This window comes from Scylla paramamosain, chromosome 27 (genome assembly GCF_035594125.1).
Source record: "Scylla paramamosain isolate STU-SP2022 chromosome 27, ASM3559412v1, whole genome shotgun sequence".
Classification (NCBI taxonomy): domain Eukaryota; kingdom Metazoa; phylum Arthropoda; class Malacostraca; order Decapoda; family Portunidae; genus Scylla; species Scylla paramamosain.
The window spans coordinates 11,404,309-11,419,662 of NC_087177.1; the positions used below are offsets into that span (position 1 = coordinate 11,404,309).

General features: G+C 40.8%; 1 long non-coding RNA gene across 1 annotated transcript in view; it reads right to left on the reverse strand.

Annotated features, from left to right (window-relative positions):
• LOC135114200 (uncharacterized) overlaps positions 1 to 15,354 on the reverse strand; it is a 64,681-nt gene that overhangs the window by 42,460 nt on the left and 6,867 nt on the right. The gene's annotated exons all lie outside the window — the stretch shown is intronic.

Sequence of the window (15,354 nt, forward strand, 5' to 3'; positions counted from 1 at the left end):
CAACAACACAAACAAATACAAATCACAAACCATAATAAAATCATTATTCTTCTTTCCCTTCCTTTTCATTTCATTTTTCTCCCATCTCTCTTCCCTTATCTTCTTGCCTACACTCCCCTTCCTTCCCTTCTCTCCTCCCTTCTACTAGTATTCTCTTCCCTCTAATCCTTTCACTTCCTATCCCTTTTCCCTTTATTTTCTCCAATCTTTTCACATCCTTTCCATCTCTTCCCCTCCCCTCTCCCTCTCTCTCCCAGTCTCTTCCCTCCCCGTCCTTCATATCACAGCCTTTCCCATCCCTTCCCTTTCCTCTCTCTTTCTCCCAGTCTCTTCCTGGCCTCGCCCTTCACATCACATCCTTTCCCACCTCTTCCCTTCCCTCTCTCTCTCTCAATCTCTTCCCGCCCCGTCCTTTCCTTCCCCGCGTCGCCGCCACCTCCTGCTGCCGCGGTGCATTTTCAACCAGCTGCATGAGTGGCGTTCACGTCCCCCCGCTCAGGGAAAACTACTCGCCCCACTGAATGAGAATTATGTGTCTTTCTGACGGCCGAGGACATCATTCAATAGCTACGCCCCTCTTGCTGAACATTCTGTATGCACTGGAGGTGTGTACGAAGAGAGAAGTAAGTGTCTGGATTCTTAAATTGTACATGTAGGAATCAATGACACCTGAGATGACAAACTACGTGAAGCTTAGGTTTGACTGTTAGTACTTTTTTTTTTAGTAGAGACAAGTACATTTTTTTAGTCATAAATTGTACATGTGTAGTTCTGTACATGTGTAGGAATGAATGACACTTCGGATTACAAACTACTTGAATTTTTGTTTTAATGAATGTCACTATTCAAAGTGTGTGTGTGTGTGTGTGTGTGTGTGATATTTGGTTCTGTTAGGTTAGGTTATTTTGACTTCAATCTTGTGATGTAGTTTTGCTAGTTTGATCTGATTAAGAGTCGGTTACTAATCTTTAAACTTTGTTAGTTAAATATGACTTCTAAATATGACCTTCGATCTCGCTGGTTTCGACGCCTTTCAGTCTCGTCAGCAATCTTATAATCTATTCCTAATGTAGTCGTGGTTTCAGTCGTATTCATTTCATATAACTTTAATCTTACAGCCAATATTTCACCCTTGCTCGTTAGATTTTACTTTAATCCTGCCAACCTCAACTAATTAAAGCCTTCCTTGTGATATATCAAATTTGCTAGTTAAATCTTACTTTACTTGTGTTAGTTTCGCTTTCATTTGATTCAACCTTGGTAATGATATTCTAACTCCATTTGCTACCTTAACTCTGAACCATACTACTTAGCTTGATCGTTTTCTGTCTTCAATAGTAACAAAAGCATGTTAACGCACATAACCTAACCTAACTTAACCTAACCTAATCACATCATGCAGCTTTATCATTTTCTGTCTTCAATATTAGCAACAGTATTTCAGCGCACCAGCTCTATTATTTCAATCAAACCTAACTTTACTTAACCATATTACGTAGCTTAATCATTCTTCCGTCTTCATTAGTAACAACAGTATTTCAGCGCAAGCAGCTCCATTATTTCAATATCGCTAATAATAAGGAATCTCTCTTATTAAAAATATTATGCCGATCTCTTTCACATTATAATCTCACATCTGCCTTGCTATATTGAATTTTGCAGGGACTATTTTCATTCGCTTCCTGGTCGCTCCTATTTCACCCTCATTACTTTCAATTACTTTCGTTTTTGCTGCTTGCATTGCACTTATCGTTAACTCATTCACTGTTTCGTTGATAGGTTTGTTGTTAGCATGCATAGCACTGTAAAAATAAGAAACAAGAAATATATGTAAATAAATAACAAAGTTTGCAGAGAGAGAGAGAGAGAGAGAGAGAGAGAGTATATGTTTTCAAAGTTGTAAGTGATTAAAGGAAATTATGTACTAGTGAAAGTGTTAATACAAAGAATCATAAAGAACCATCAAGTCTGGGGACGCTGAAAAAAAAAAATAAATAAATAAATAAATAAATAAATAAAAAGATCATAAACGTCCCCTAAGCCTGGGACAGTGACGGAGACTATTTTCGTGAAGTGTTTACGCCAGTGGAACGAATTTTGGAGCGCTGCTTCGTGTATTAATGAACGCTTCGCATCTTGCTTAAAATCTGCATCATTACACAATTTACTACTGCTACGTATTTCCATGTTTATCCTCTTCACATTTTCGAGGCTTTTAATATCCTCGGATTATTTTTTTGTAATATTTGCATTATACATTATTTTTAATATGATTTTTTTTTCTCGTCTTCATTTACTTTCCCCGAGGAATAAAAATTAAGACGTAACTTTCCCCCCGTATAATAGGCTTTCCTCTTTAAACTGATAAACGCGCGGCCCGTGTTGCTCGGTGAAGTTCCCCAAACATGCACTGGGCTGGAAAGTGACAGCGCTCCCCTCCCCACGCCCCCGGTCCCTCTCAAGCCGGCCGCCCCACCCCGCCTCCCAAATTACAGCCTGCAAGCTTACGTCAGCACCTCGGCAGGCCTCGCAGGAGCCACGCCATGCACCATATACGTGCGTCCACCCACACGCCGCCACTTAGCCCCAAACTTTAAGCAAGTCTAATGTACTTTTTTTTTCCCTTACGAGGCAAACCTTCCTCTGTAATTATGCCGAGACACAAGTATTTATGTAACGGGCGGCTTGCGATTAAGTGCAGGGCGTTATGACATGTGTCCTGCCTCGGGGCACTTCTGCTTCAAAAATGCAACGTAAGACCAAAAAGCCCCTGTAATTACGCGTGACGGAGTAGCTAGGCAACCCTGGGTACGATCGGGTCGTTAATTGAGATATTTACCCCCTACCACCCCCGTCCTCACCCTTCCAGCAGCAGCAGCGACGGCCGGCAATGCAACTTTTTATTCTTAAGGCTCATCGCTCTGATCCACCGCCGCGCTCAGACGGAAGACGGAAAATCATTAGCCACAGCCAGAGCCATCACGCAGGAGGTTGGTTACCTGAGTTTTGCCGCCACAGCAGGTAAGGAAACACCTGGCGGCTCAACCTTGTGACTGCTAATGACGGCAAGGCGCTGGATGTCTTATCTGAGTCATCGTAGACTAGGGAAAAAAAATTAAATGTCATACACTATAATGTTTACACTACTTGGTCTCTTCTCTGTCAGTAGCGTCTTTCGAAATTTGAAAATACTCCTGTACCAGACTGCATTTACCTTGACGAGAACGCATTATAGTCACAGATAAACGTCCTTTGCATATTTTTTTTTTTTTTTTTTTTTTGTCACGCATTGTACAAAGGTAAATACTTCAAAAATCACGCCGATAGATCTACTCACCAGCATTAAACGCCTATTTTATTCTACTTATTTACTGTTTTATTTACCTATTTACTTATTCATTCATTCATTCATTCATTACGTCTCAAAGGAGTCTCACCACTATGGGAGGGAGGGGGGAACATAAATGAGAGAAAGAAAAAAATCCTGCTCAATATACTGACCTCAAAAAGTTAATGATAGCAGTAAACTCCAAAAACAGTCGGTCAATTCAGTCAGTTTAGTCATATACCACTCCAGTTGACCTTATCTATGTACTTTCTACCAGTTACTGAAAAAAAAAAAAAACTCCTATGAGATCTCTGGCAACAGTAAACAAAATAATAATGAATGACTTTACTCCACATTTCTAAAACTGAGCGCACCAGAGTTACATGACTTTTCTGCCATTCAAAAAAAAAAAAAAAAAGGTAGTCATGTTTTTAACCCGAAACAATACAGTGGCCGAGAGGGGGGGAAAGGTCACGTTTACTCATTCATGTGACCCAGAGGAAGAGAAATCTTAAATGCATAAAGTGCATCACTCCTTTTCACGGCGGGAGTTTTCTCTTTTCAAGGTCGACAGCGCTACCCATGAAAACTCCAACCACCACCATTCAGTTTTAAAAAGGATGTGGAATAAAATAATGTGTTTTCTTATTGTTTACTCTTAGCAGAGATCTATCCTTGAAAGTCACCACCGTACATGAAAAACGATAAATTTTAAAAGGATGAATTATAAAATCGTGTGTTTTCCTTAGTGTTTACTCTTACTGAAGATCACAGGACTAATTTTCCGTAACTGGTATTGAGAACGTAGTGTAATCAAAGTCAGTGTGAGTCGATTTATGATTAAATTGACCAAAAACTCCCACCGCTCAATTTTCGAAGGATGTGGTATAAAATCGTGTTTTTTTTTTTCTATTATTATTGTTTACTCTTGCTGGAGATCACAGGACTAACTTTCCATCAATGGTAATGAGTACGTAGTATAAAAAGAAGACCAGGTGGAGACAGTTTATGATTAAATTGACCAACTTATTGAAATCTACTTCTATAATTTACTATATCGTGCGTTCCTCGTTATGACCGCGTGCTCAGCTATACTCGTGACCCTGTTAAGTTCTATGGTCGTTCTCCCTTAACAATGAGACCACTGAATATTAAGAAGTGCCCCGTATGCCTGATCACTCTCTGACATTTAGCAGGACTATTCTCAAAGGCCACGGAAATGATTAATAGTGCTCTCATCTCATAAGCGCTTTACTTATTGATGATGGTAGAATCCCTGTGAACTTCCACTACAGCTTGTTAAATAAAAGTAGGCGAGGGAAGACATCCAAACGTTTAAGAATAGGAACCAGACACACAAAAAAAAGAATGAGCGATTTTTTCTACGTTACAGAACTATTTAAGAAACTATAGAACAAAAACAAGAGTAAAGATATATTGACTGAAGAAAAAGAGAGGGAACAAGTGGTTATTTTACCCTTTTTTCTTCCTCCTAAGCTAGAGACCTGTTGGAGAGACAGTAGCAAAAAAAAAAAAAGTGATAAAAACTCTCCAGCAGTGAAAAGTTAATCAGACTTCCATATATATATCCCGGAGGCTCAGTGGTGCAGCAGCTAACACTTCTACCTGAATGCCCGCGGGTTCGAGTCCACGCTGGGATAAGAACGGCCGAGTACCGAAGTTTCCCCAAGCAGTAAATTTATCTTCCCATGAACGTTCCACCCACATGATTTATCCCATAGTAAATTAGCTTTTCTTGGGTTACGTTTTGGGGGGAAATTTATCATGGAGGAGGAAGAGGAGGAGGAGGAGGAGGAATCTTCGCAAGTGGAAGTTTATTTGTGTGGAATTTTACAGAGAAGCTGCGAAGATAGTAATCGACTCGACTTCCGATTTTTCATTACAGGTTAGCCAAAATGCTCGTATTAACTTATGAGAAGCTTAAAAAATAATTCATTACTATAACGTTCATGCTGTAATGGCTTTTTCTTTCTTTCTTTCCTTTCTTCCCTTCTTTTCTTCTCTCCTTCCTTCTCTCTTTACGTGTCAAGGAATCTGGCCACGTAAACAAAAACCAAATAAGAAACAGGAAGGAGAAAAAATAAACCGTTCAATATGACTTTCCAAAATAGTTAATTATATAAAATCCCATAATTTACCATTTCCTCGTCTTTATTTAGCACAAACTCAATAGACGAGCACCGAGATAAATTAAGAGATCATTAAACAATAAACAAACGAAAGCTTAGTCAAAGAGAAGGTAAACTATTATACTCGAAATATTGTACGTAATAGTCCCTGTAACCCGTGCCTTTAATTCTAACAGTCTTATGGTTTACCACAGGTTCAGAAACGATGGTGACTGAAATGAAAGCTTAAGTAACACAAGGAGAAATTATAACCTAGTGTACCCTCATCCATCCACTTCCAATGTACACGCTCTTCTACCTCTAACTCCACACTCAACCTCCACCTGCGTACGCCCCTTCACCTCCACCTGTGTTCAACCTTCAATCTCCACCTGTACACGCCTCATCCTCCACCTGCACGCCCCTCCACCTCTACCTGTACATCCTTTCACACCTCCACCTCCGTCTGTGTTATCCTTCATATTGTATTGCCACTCACTCTCCACCTATATATATCCCTCCACCTCTACCTATGTATACACCCGCCACCTCCACCTGTACCCCACTCCACCTCCAGCTCACAAGTCGTAATGTTCCAAAAAAGCCCCTCATTCACAAACACGGAAGATAATCACCTGAGATCTGCCTCATTTCCTGATGTCGTGATCGCTGCCAATCTTCCCGACTGTCTCAAGCGGCCTCATTTTCTCTCCGTTTCTCGTGGAAGTCCTTTGAGTTTTGTTCTGCTTTTTTTTTTTTTTTTTTTGCAAACCATCTACTACCTAATTTACCTGTTTTTTTTTTTTCTCGCTCTCTCTCCCCGAGGTTCCTTTTTTTCTACTACACTCGTTAAGTAATTCGTGTGTTTCGTAAAGGTATGAAAAAAAACTTTTCTATGGCGAGTATTTTACATTTCTCTCTCTCTCTCTCTCTCTCTCTCTCTCTCTCTCTCTCTCTCTCTCTCTCTCTCTCTCTCTCTCTCTCTCTCTCTCTCTCTAACTCAACTGCTGCCTTAAAAGCGATTTTTATGCCACACTAATTCACTTGGGTTCATTTTTACATATTTCCATGTTTCCATAATGACAGTCAATCTCTAGAAAATGGCAAAGTTTAATCCCCGGCACGAACTTTCCTTACGAGAAAAAAAAAAAAAAAATGAGAACGGCTAAGTTGAGTCCCAAGGCAGGAAGAAAAATCAAGAAGAATCTGCACTTAGAAAAGGGACCCAGCACTGAGTGACAGATACACCAGTGAGAGACGAGCTTGGTATTCAGCGCGAGGGTCCGAAGAGGAGACTTTGAAATCGTGGTCCTCAGATGCCGGGCAAAAAAAAAAAAAAAAAAGGTTCTTAATATAAGACTAAAGTTATACTTGTTACGCACCGAGTCTGGCATGGGTGCGGTACAAGTGAGTGGGTGAGTGGGTGCATGGTTGGGTGAGTCAGTCAAGTTACAGTCAGTCAGGTCAAGTAAGTGTCACGATGGGTAAGTTGATGAAACATATTTTATAAACTTGATGAAACATATTTTATAAACTGAGTCTTTATTTATTTTTTTTATATTAGCGGTAATTGAAAGGATCTTATTTATGTTTTGTTGCCCTTGGCTGGTCTCCTTTACACGCATAACAATCTTAACAATGAGGAGGAGGAGGAGGAGGAGGAGGAGGAGGAGGAGGAGGAGGAGGAGGAGGAGGAGGAGGAGGAGGAGGAGGAGGAGGAGGAGGAGGAGGAGGAGGAGGAGGAAGGAGAAAGGAGGAAGGAAGGAAAAATAACGAAAGCAAATGTTGCTGACGAAGATGATGATGATGGTGATAATGATAAAAGCTTTCACCTGCTTTCACACACCCTACACAATATTTCAAATGTAACAAAAGATGCTCTCAAATGTAAACTATTCTTATGCAGCCAAAAGTAAGTAAATAAATATATAAGTAAATAAATAAATAAGTACAGCGGTTCCTTCCTGACTCTCAACAAACTTTCACCGCCTCTTCATCACAACATTGACCAGGAGCATCACTGTCGCGCCTTCAAGTTTCCAATCCCTCCCACTCCGCTACTCTCTGATTATGAATTCAAGTAAATTCTCAGTTTATTATTTTTTCCATGAATCCACAATGAACCGCGGAGATGTACTAGTATCGGTACAGGAGTACAATGCTACTTCTCATTTCGATGGGCACTGCAAGAAATTATCACAACTGAAGCCAATATACGGAAGAAAAGTTGTTGTGAGGGAAAACCACACCTTTTAGAACACGGTGAATGTCAAAACCAATCGGCAGAATAATTGTGCAAAACTCTACAACAATAGGAAGGACATTTTACAATACTGTTACCGAGGCGCACACATTAATATGGCATGGAAACGTAATTAAAAGGACTATATGCGCCGCAATTATTAAACACATACCCGCGGGATTGATTACGTTTAAAATGTGCATTGGGAAATAGTCAAATAAACACTCCGAGTCCCCTGACGCCGCCACCACTAAAATTATCCATTACGGGCAGGAAATAAAGGCATCGCAACCTATCAGGCCACGTGTGCTGGGGATTTGTTTCCGGCCGCACTCAGGACACTGGCGGAGCGCCCCGCCCTGCTCACCCTGACAGCCGCGCGTCGGGACGCTAACAATCCTGCTCCCTCCTCTGCCTCCTCTCCCTCCCTCCCAAGCCCATCATCTCATAACGGTCGCCTTCGCCGGGGCAGGGCCATAAATAAATTACTGAAGATTTATATATAATAGTGTGACAGAATGAAAGATTTTCATCGACAATGATTTTTTTAAGCTACACAACCATTTATGTGAGGAGGATTTCCTCCAAAATTGCACAAAAGATTTTAGATATAAATCAAAATACATGAGGCTATTATGGAGACGAATGGATTCTAATATTTCGGAATTGATGGAAACCCGCAGGTTTCCTCGCCAGACTAAAACGGGAGGAATAAAGAAAACGTTGCTGTCACCATTTCTTCGACGCTGGAAGTAAAATCTCTTCCTCTGTTTCTTTGAGAAACTCCAACTTTTCCTTCGTGCCGCGAATATTCAGTTGAGGCCAACTTGTGATGTGTGTTATGCATGAACTCGCACACAGACCACGGTTCGTCACAGGGCCGAGCTCGCCCGGAAAGTGTAAGAAAGGGAAATGTATGCCAGCTTCCTGCGGCCGTCTGGCGGTGTCCTCCGCCGCCCGGCATGTGTCGTCACTCAGGGAAACACGCGCCTTCGAGATAGTCGGTATGGCGCGTTTCTTTATCGAGGGGACTGTCATCTTCCGAAATGTGAGATTATCGGAAAATAGGAGAGCCGTCAGCCGCGCTGGAGAGGAGCCTTTCTCACGCCTGCCCCGAGCCGCCAGGGCCTCCAGACCATAATATGGCCTGCTCCAATTTCTCGACCCTCCGACCGCCACATGTCACCTCAGTACAGGCAAGCCAATGGTTAACAGTCTTACCATTACCACCACTACCCGCCACCACCGCCTGGCCATCACGTGCCGCCTGACAGGGGTTGGGTGAGCTTACGTGAACACCACCTCCGGAAACAAGCCATTTCTAGGTAAGTAATCGATTTAATACACATATATTTACTGTGACCCTTTATCGCACAGGCAGCGACGTACAGGAAGCCTTACATGCACACGCCATTAGTCTCCTTGTACACACACACACACACACACACACACACACACACACACACACACACACACACACACACGTACACACACACGCGCAGCACACCGCTATGATTTGTCGTCGATCGTTTTGCACTTGTTTTTAGCGCCGCGAGAACAGAGTGCAAAGCAGCGGCAGCTCCTGTCGTGCACGCCCGCCGTTTGGGAGGCACTGCATGCAAGTGCCTCTGACAATCGCCCCGTGACATGCAATGCACACCTCGCCTCGTCCAGCGCTCACTAATAGCCGGTGCTAATCATTGCCTCATTACCAGAGATAACCACCTGAGATAAGGATTAATAGTTATATTATATTCACCATCATCTCAGCACTGGTCATTATCTGCTCGGTGAAAAGTTTGCTGATCTCTCACACGCCAAGGAGTTAATGCGGATGATGACGACACGGTCTGGCTTGCCTCACGACGCGATGAAGGCTGGCCCAAACACACACACACACACACACACACACACACACACACACACACACACACACACACACACACACACACACACATCTTTTAAGTGCATATTTAGGTGCATGCAATCGCCATGCACTTCTACTCACACATACGCCCGCGAATGTAAGCAACCAAGCAGGCATCCACACACACACACACACACACACACACACACACACACACACACACACACACACACACATCTTTCAAATGCATACTTATGTGCATGCAATCCATATGCACTTTTAATCAAACACACACACACACACACACACACACACACACACACACACACACACACACACACACACACACACACACATCTTTCAAATGCATATTTGTGCGCATGCAATCCACATGCACTTCTAATCAAACACACACACACACACACACACACAGACACAAATTTATTCTCTCTCTCTCTCTCTCTCTCTCTCTCTCTCTCTCTCTCTCTCTCTCTCTCTCTCTCTCTCTCTCTCTCTCTCTCTCTCTCTCTCTCTCTCTCTCACACGCTTTTCTACTCCTCTTAGCTGACTCTTTTCTACTCCTACATCACTCACTCTACAGCCATTCACCTTTTTCCCTACTCGCACGTACTCCCCTTAATTCTCCTCCTACTCCTACATACTCGCTTTAACTCTTCTTCTGTTCTTAGCTCTCTCTCTCTCTCTCTCTCTCTCTCTCTCTCTCTCTCTCTCTCTCTCTCTCTCTCTCTCTCTCTCTCTCTCCTCCCATTCACTCTTTATTCTACTCTTACTCCCTTTTATTCTCTTCCTACTCCTACTCGCTCTAGCTCTCCTCCTCTGCCCTTAACTCTCTAACCCTCGCAAAGTAAAACGCTTGCCAATAACCAGAGACTGCTGTTATCAAGATGCAGGGAACTACAGCGGACTCTTTAATTTTCAAACCCTGACTCAGCTGACACACGCTGCCTCACTCACTTGGCCGCCCGGTAATGTGTTCACCTCCTCCCCCCTCCTCCTCCTCCTCCTCTTCCCTTCCTAACTGATATACTCATAAAGTGTCCGATTTACTAACTTTGCACACCGTCACTTTTCCAATAAACTGAGCGATCAAGGCAAAAAGGATAAAATACAGAAAGTAATAAAAGGAAATTAAAAGTAATGTCTCCCTGTCCTTAAATTTTCGTCAACTTACTTCGAGACATTATTTTTACTTTTATTTTTATTTATTTACTTTATTTATTTATTTATTTATTTTTACTTTTTTTACGTTTCTGACAAAAGAATAAAAAAGAAGAAAGGAAAAGTAAGATCTCTTTTTTGTGAGCCTTACTTTCCCCTGTGATTTTTTTTTACTTTTTTTTATCACTTTCTTCCTCTTTTGATGAGCGATTACGCTACCAAAAAAAAAAAAAAAAATAATATATATATATATATATATATATATATATATATATATATATATATATATATATATATATATATATATATATATATATATAGCGAGCGAGCGAGCGAGCACACACACACACACACACACACACACTCTTTATATCCCTAGCCTTTTTATCAACTTTATTTTCCATTGTGATTTTTTTTTTTTTTTTACTATTCGATTACTCTTTTTTTTCTCTTCTTCTCTTCTTTTAATGCACACGCTGGGCTGCCGCCGTGGCGTCAGTGAGGATGGGTAACTAACACCGGCAACCACCTAACTACAGTGTTTCCCTACGTCAAGTCTTCAAATTATTCCCATGGCTTTCATTGAACTGTGTCATTGTTTATAGCTACATACGTATATGTCGAGAAATAAAAATGCAGCATACAGCATGTGATGAAAATTTCAACGAAGCACTAAAAAGCATGATGTACGTCCATGCCAATAACAGAGCCATGCATGCTAAAAAGTAGGAAGACTTGCATGAAAGTTTTCTGCCAAATCTAAATACCAAGTAACTGCAAAATTTACTAGTGCAAAGGAGTGTTTTCGCCGGGCCAAGGTTAACCCTAACACCAAGGCTCAGCACCATTAAGCCAGGAGTGCTGTAAGGTTACTAGGAAGCCGTGCGCTTTGTACCCTGGCCGTGCCTTCCGCGCCGCCCCGCCGCGCATCGCCGCCCTGGAGAAAACGGGTGTGCTTGCCGAGGCTTATGCGAGTTGATCAAGATTAGTGCCGTGACACACCTACTAATGGAGTGCAATTGTACTGCTTGCGTTTGTCTTACTTTTATGCTTCGTGTACATGACGGTGCTGTGTGTGTGTGTGTGTGTGTGTGTGTGTGTGTGTGTGTGTGTGTGTGTGTGTGTGTGTGTGTGTGTGGCGATATTCATTTACTCGGCGCCCATAATTGGTTCTTCGTACTCCCGTGCGATGGAATGGTGTTCTTCCAAATCCGTCTTCATGGCCGTGTCCGAGAATAATATCTGCACAAACACCAAATTACTAAGATAGAGAATGCACGCAATGCCACCTCAAGCCTATGCCATTAACCAGAATCAGGAAAATACAATAAAATATAAGTCTTACTGCTTCCACGTGTGTACAGATTCAAAACAAGAACAGATGTCAGAACAAAACTACGGAAGAAGTAAGCAAGGGCCGCGTTCATTAAAGATAAATGCATTAAGACAAATAGGTAGTGAGATATCGAGCTGCCGTGAACACTAACTGCAGCGTCGTGTCCATGGCTCCCAAAATGCCTCTAGTCACAAACCCACCAGTGCAAACTCCCGCCAAAAGCTTCGCATAATCTCGGAATAAAAAACGCAGTACATTTTGGGAAAGCTTCACATAATTATACACGAAGAGTAAAGTATTTTCATGCTGGACTTTCGTGAGCGGAGAAAGGAATTTTGAACATAAGAAGGAAAAAAAGTTAGATTTAAAAAAACTACTAACTGTACCAAGTGAGTGATGCTCGACAAGAAAACGAGAAAGTAAATGAAAAATTTATGAGGCAGATGTAGTATTCAAATTTTCGCGGGGAAAAGAAAAACCTACTTGGCCAGAAGCACAGAAAATATAGACCAGTAAATGAGAGAGTGCCACAGTGTAAGAAATGGACACATCTGGCGCCAAATTATTACAAGGATGACATAAGAAGAAAAAAGGATCAAATAATTTCTAACGGGGACGGTGGCATGAACACGACACACACACAGACACACACACACGGTGAGGTTCAGGACAAGAGCGTGCCCACTCGCTAACTTATGGACACCACTGTACATAAAAATTACGAGCGTGCTGGCTAACCGTGAGTGCAAGAACAATCAATGAATATTAAGTCAGTAAGGAATAAGAGGAGTCAAACTTTACGAGGAGCTGAATGCTGGAAGATAAAAGGTCACCAAATAGGGACAAATGAGAAAGTGTAAGTGGCATGGCCCTCTACAGCGCATGAAAATTGTTATGAAAGAAAATATACGAGGGCGGTATGTTGATGGTGGTGAGAGACGTGGAAGATGAAAATTATGTCATATGGCGAATGGTAGCTTAAAAGAACAAACCACTATAGAATTAGGGGAGTGTGGTGTAATGCTGTTAAAAAAGAAAAAAAATCAATGGAGAGAGAGAGAGAGAGAGAGAGAGAGAGAGAGAGAGAGAGAGAGAGAGAGAGAGAGAGAGAGAGAGAGAGAGAGAGAGAGAGAGAGAGAGAGAGAGAGAGAGAGAGAGAGAGAGAGAGAGAGAGAGAGAGACCCCTGACCTTTAAATTAGCATAAGGTGACATGGGCTGTGAAATTATGGGGGTCAGAGTTATAGGTTGATAAATTATAGTTCTAAATCTGTCTCCCTTTGATCAAGACTCTCAATTCATCAGGCCTTGACCAATCACCACCACTCTCCTTACTGTGGGGAATGGAAGGAATGGAACACATGTGGTGGTGGTGGTGGTGGTGATATATACAGCAAATCAACACTATGGAAGGGTTAAACATAAAAAGTATGATAATATAATTATAATTATCTCAACAGGACTATCTACAATGTCTATTATAAATTGCTAATATCTAAATCACTCTCATCCAATTAGAAACAACTGAATTTCAGCAATAAACACTCCAAGGAGAACCAAAGAATAAATAAATGAACAATAATAATAATAATAATAATAATAATAATAATAATAATAATAATAATAATAATAATAATAATAATAACAATAATAATGTCACTGAGGCAGCAAAATACAAAGTAAAAAGGTTGAAATACATTTAAATCTTTGACAGAAAATAAATTCTTGCATCACCTTAAAAAAATTTGCATATGACCCTATTTTACAGTCAATGTGATAACAACAGTCTATCATCAAGCAATCACTCAAATGTCCCATTCAACCACATCTTTGTTGTTAGCTGTGGTAAGTTTGAGAGGTTGAAGGTGTGGTCCACACCAGGAATAATCAAGAATTTAAAGAGGAGCTGAATAATAGTAGAATTTTAATAAATATTCAGCTAAATGACAATGAGCATAGTTTTACTTGTGCTACATATCAATTACAACAAGGCATTAGGTTGGTTCAGTGTTCAGTTTCTAACCATGAATTAGTAAAACTTCTCTTTAAATACAGAATATTCATTCTATTCATTTAAGTAGTTTTTGTACAGTTCTACATAGTATTATTTTACATTTTCCTATCCTGTGGTCACTGGACTTCAATTAATTCCATATTATTACATTTTTTTAGTATGCTGACTCTGTCTTTAAGAATGAAGTCAACACCATTCATTATTTAACAGTTTAATTATTCCATGTCTATTTCTAACTTGCTTTACATTGGAAGATAGCAGCTTTCACATAATTCCTCTTTGCATATCCTTGGTAAATTATCTCTATCATTCCTTTTATTAACTCTGCAAGGTTTTCTGATGCTAATATTCCTATCCTCTCTTGTCCAACCTTTGCAATAAAGTCAACCACTACATTCTGGCAAATATCTCCTTGGCAGACATGGTGGATATAAACAGATGAACAGACAAACAAAGAGACAAGCAGGTACTATTTAGTTCATTCACTCATCTAACCCTGCCACTATCTATCCTCATAATCATATATCTACATACCCACCACACCATCACAAATTCAGTGTTGCTGAATCAGTAATCAGGTTGTTAGTGTTGAATCTATAGGGACATCAAAAGAAAGCTTGAAAAAATTCATGGATAGGGGTGATAGCTGATAGGTGGATGCATATAGGCTATGTTTTATAGGATAGTGACATGTAGCCCTATTGGCTTCTTGTAGTTTCTTTGATGTTCTCATGTTCAATACTCAACCAACCAATCAGTCAATCAGTCAGTCTATCTATGTGTATCTACCATCACATTCCATCCAAAGAGGTAGCTACCAGAGAAAATTAACCATTTATATCCTTCAACAACACAGCTTTTGCTTCCCATAGCTGATTCATTCTCCTCTCATATCCTCCCTACACTTAATTCCAAACTCTATCTTTCTACCTCACAAGCTATCTCTCCCTTAAGCCTACTCTCTCTATCTGACTTTCATATGCTTTTTTATTTTCTTACCCCTACCCTTTCCTTTTAAACATCTAAACCACATCAGAGTGCTTTGCTTTACCCAGTCAATCATCCCCCTTAAAAACTCCATCCCTTGCTCTTTCACATGTACCTCTTTCATATGCATTCCTATTCTGCCTAGCTGTACTATACACATTTCAACATTCTGAAAAATTCCAATCAACTCTTTATATGGCCTGTCAAAATACATGAATGCCAATAAAAACCTGCTACCCTCTGCAAGGTAATACTTTTGAAGCAAATCTGGTAC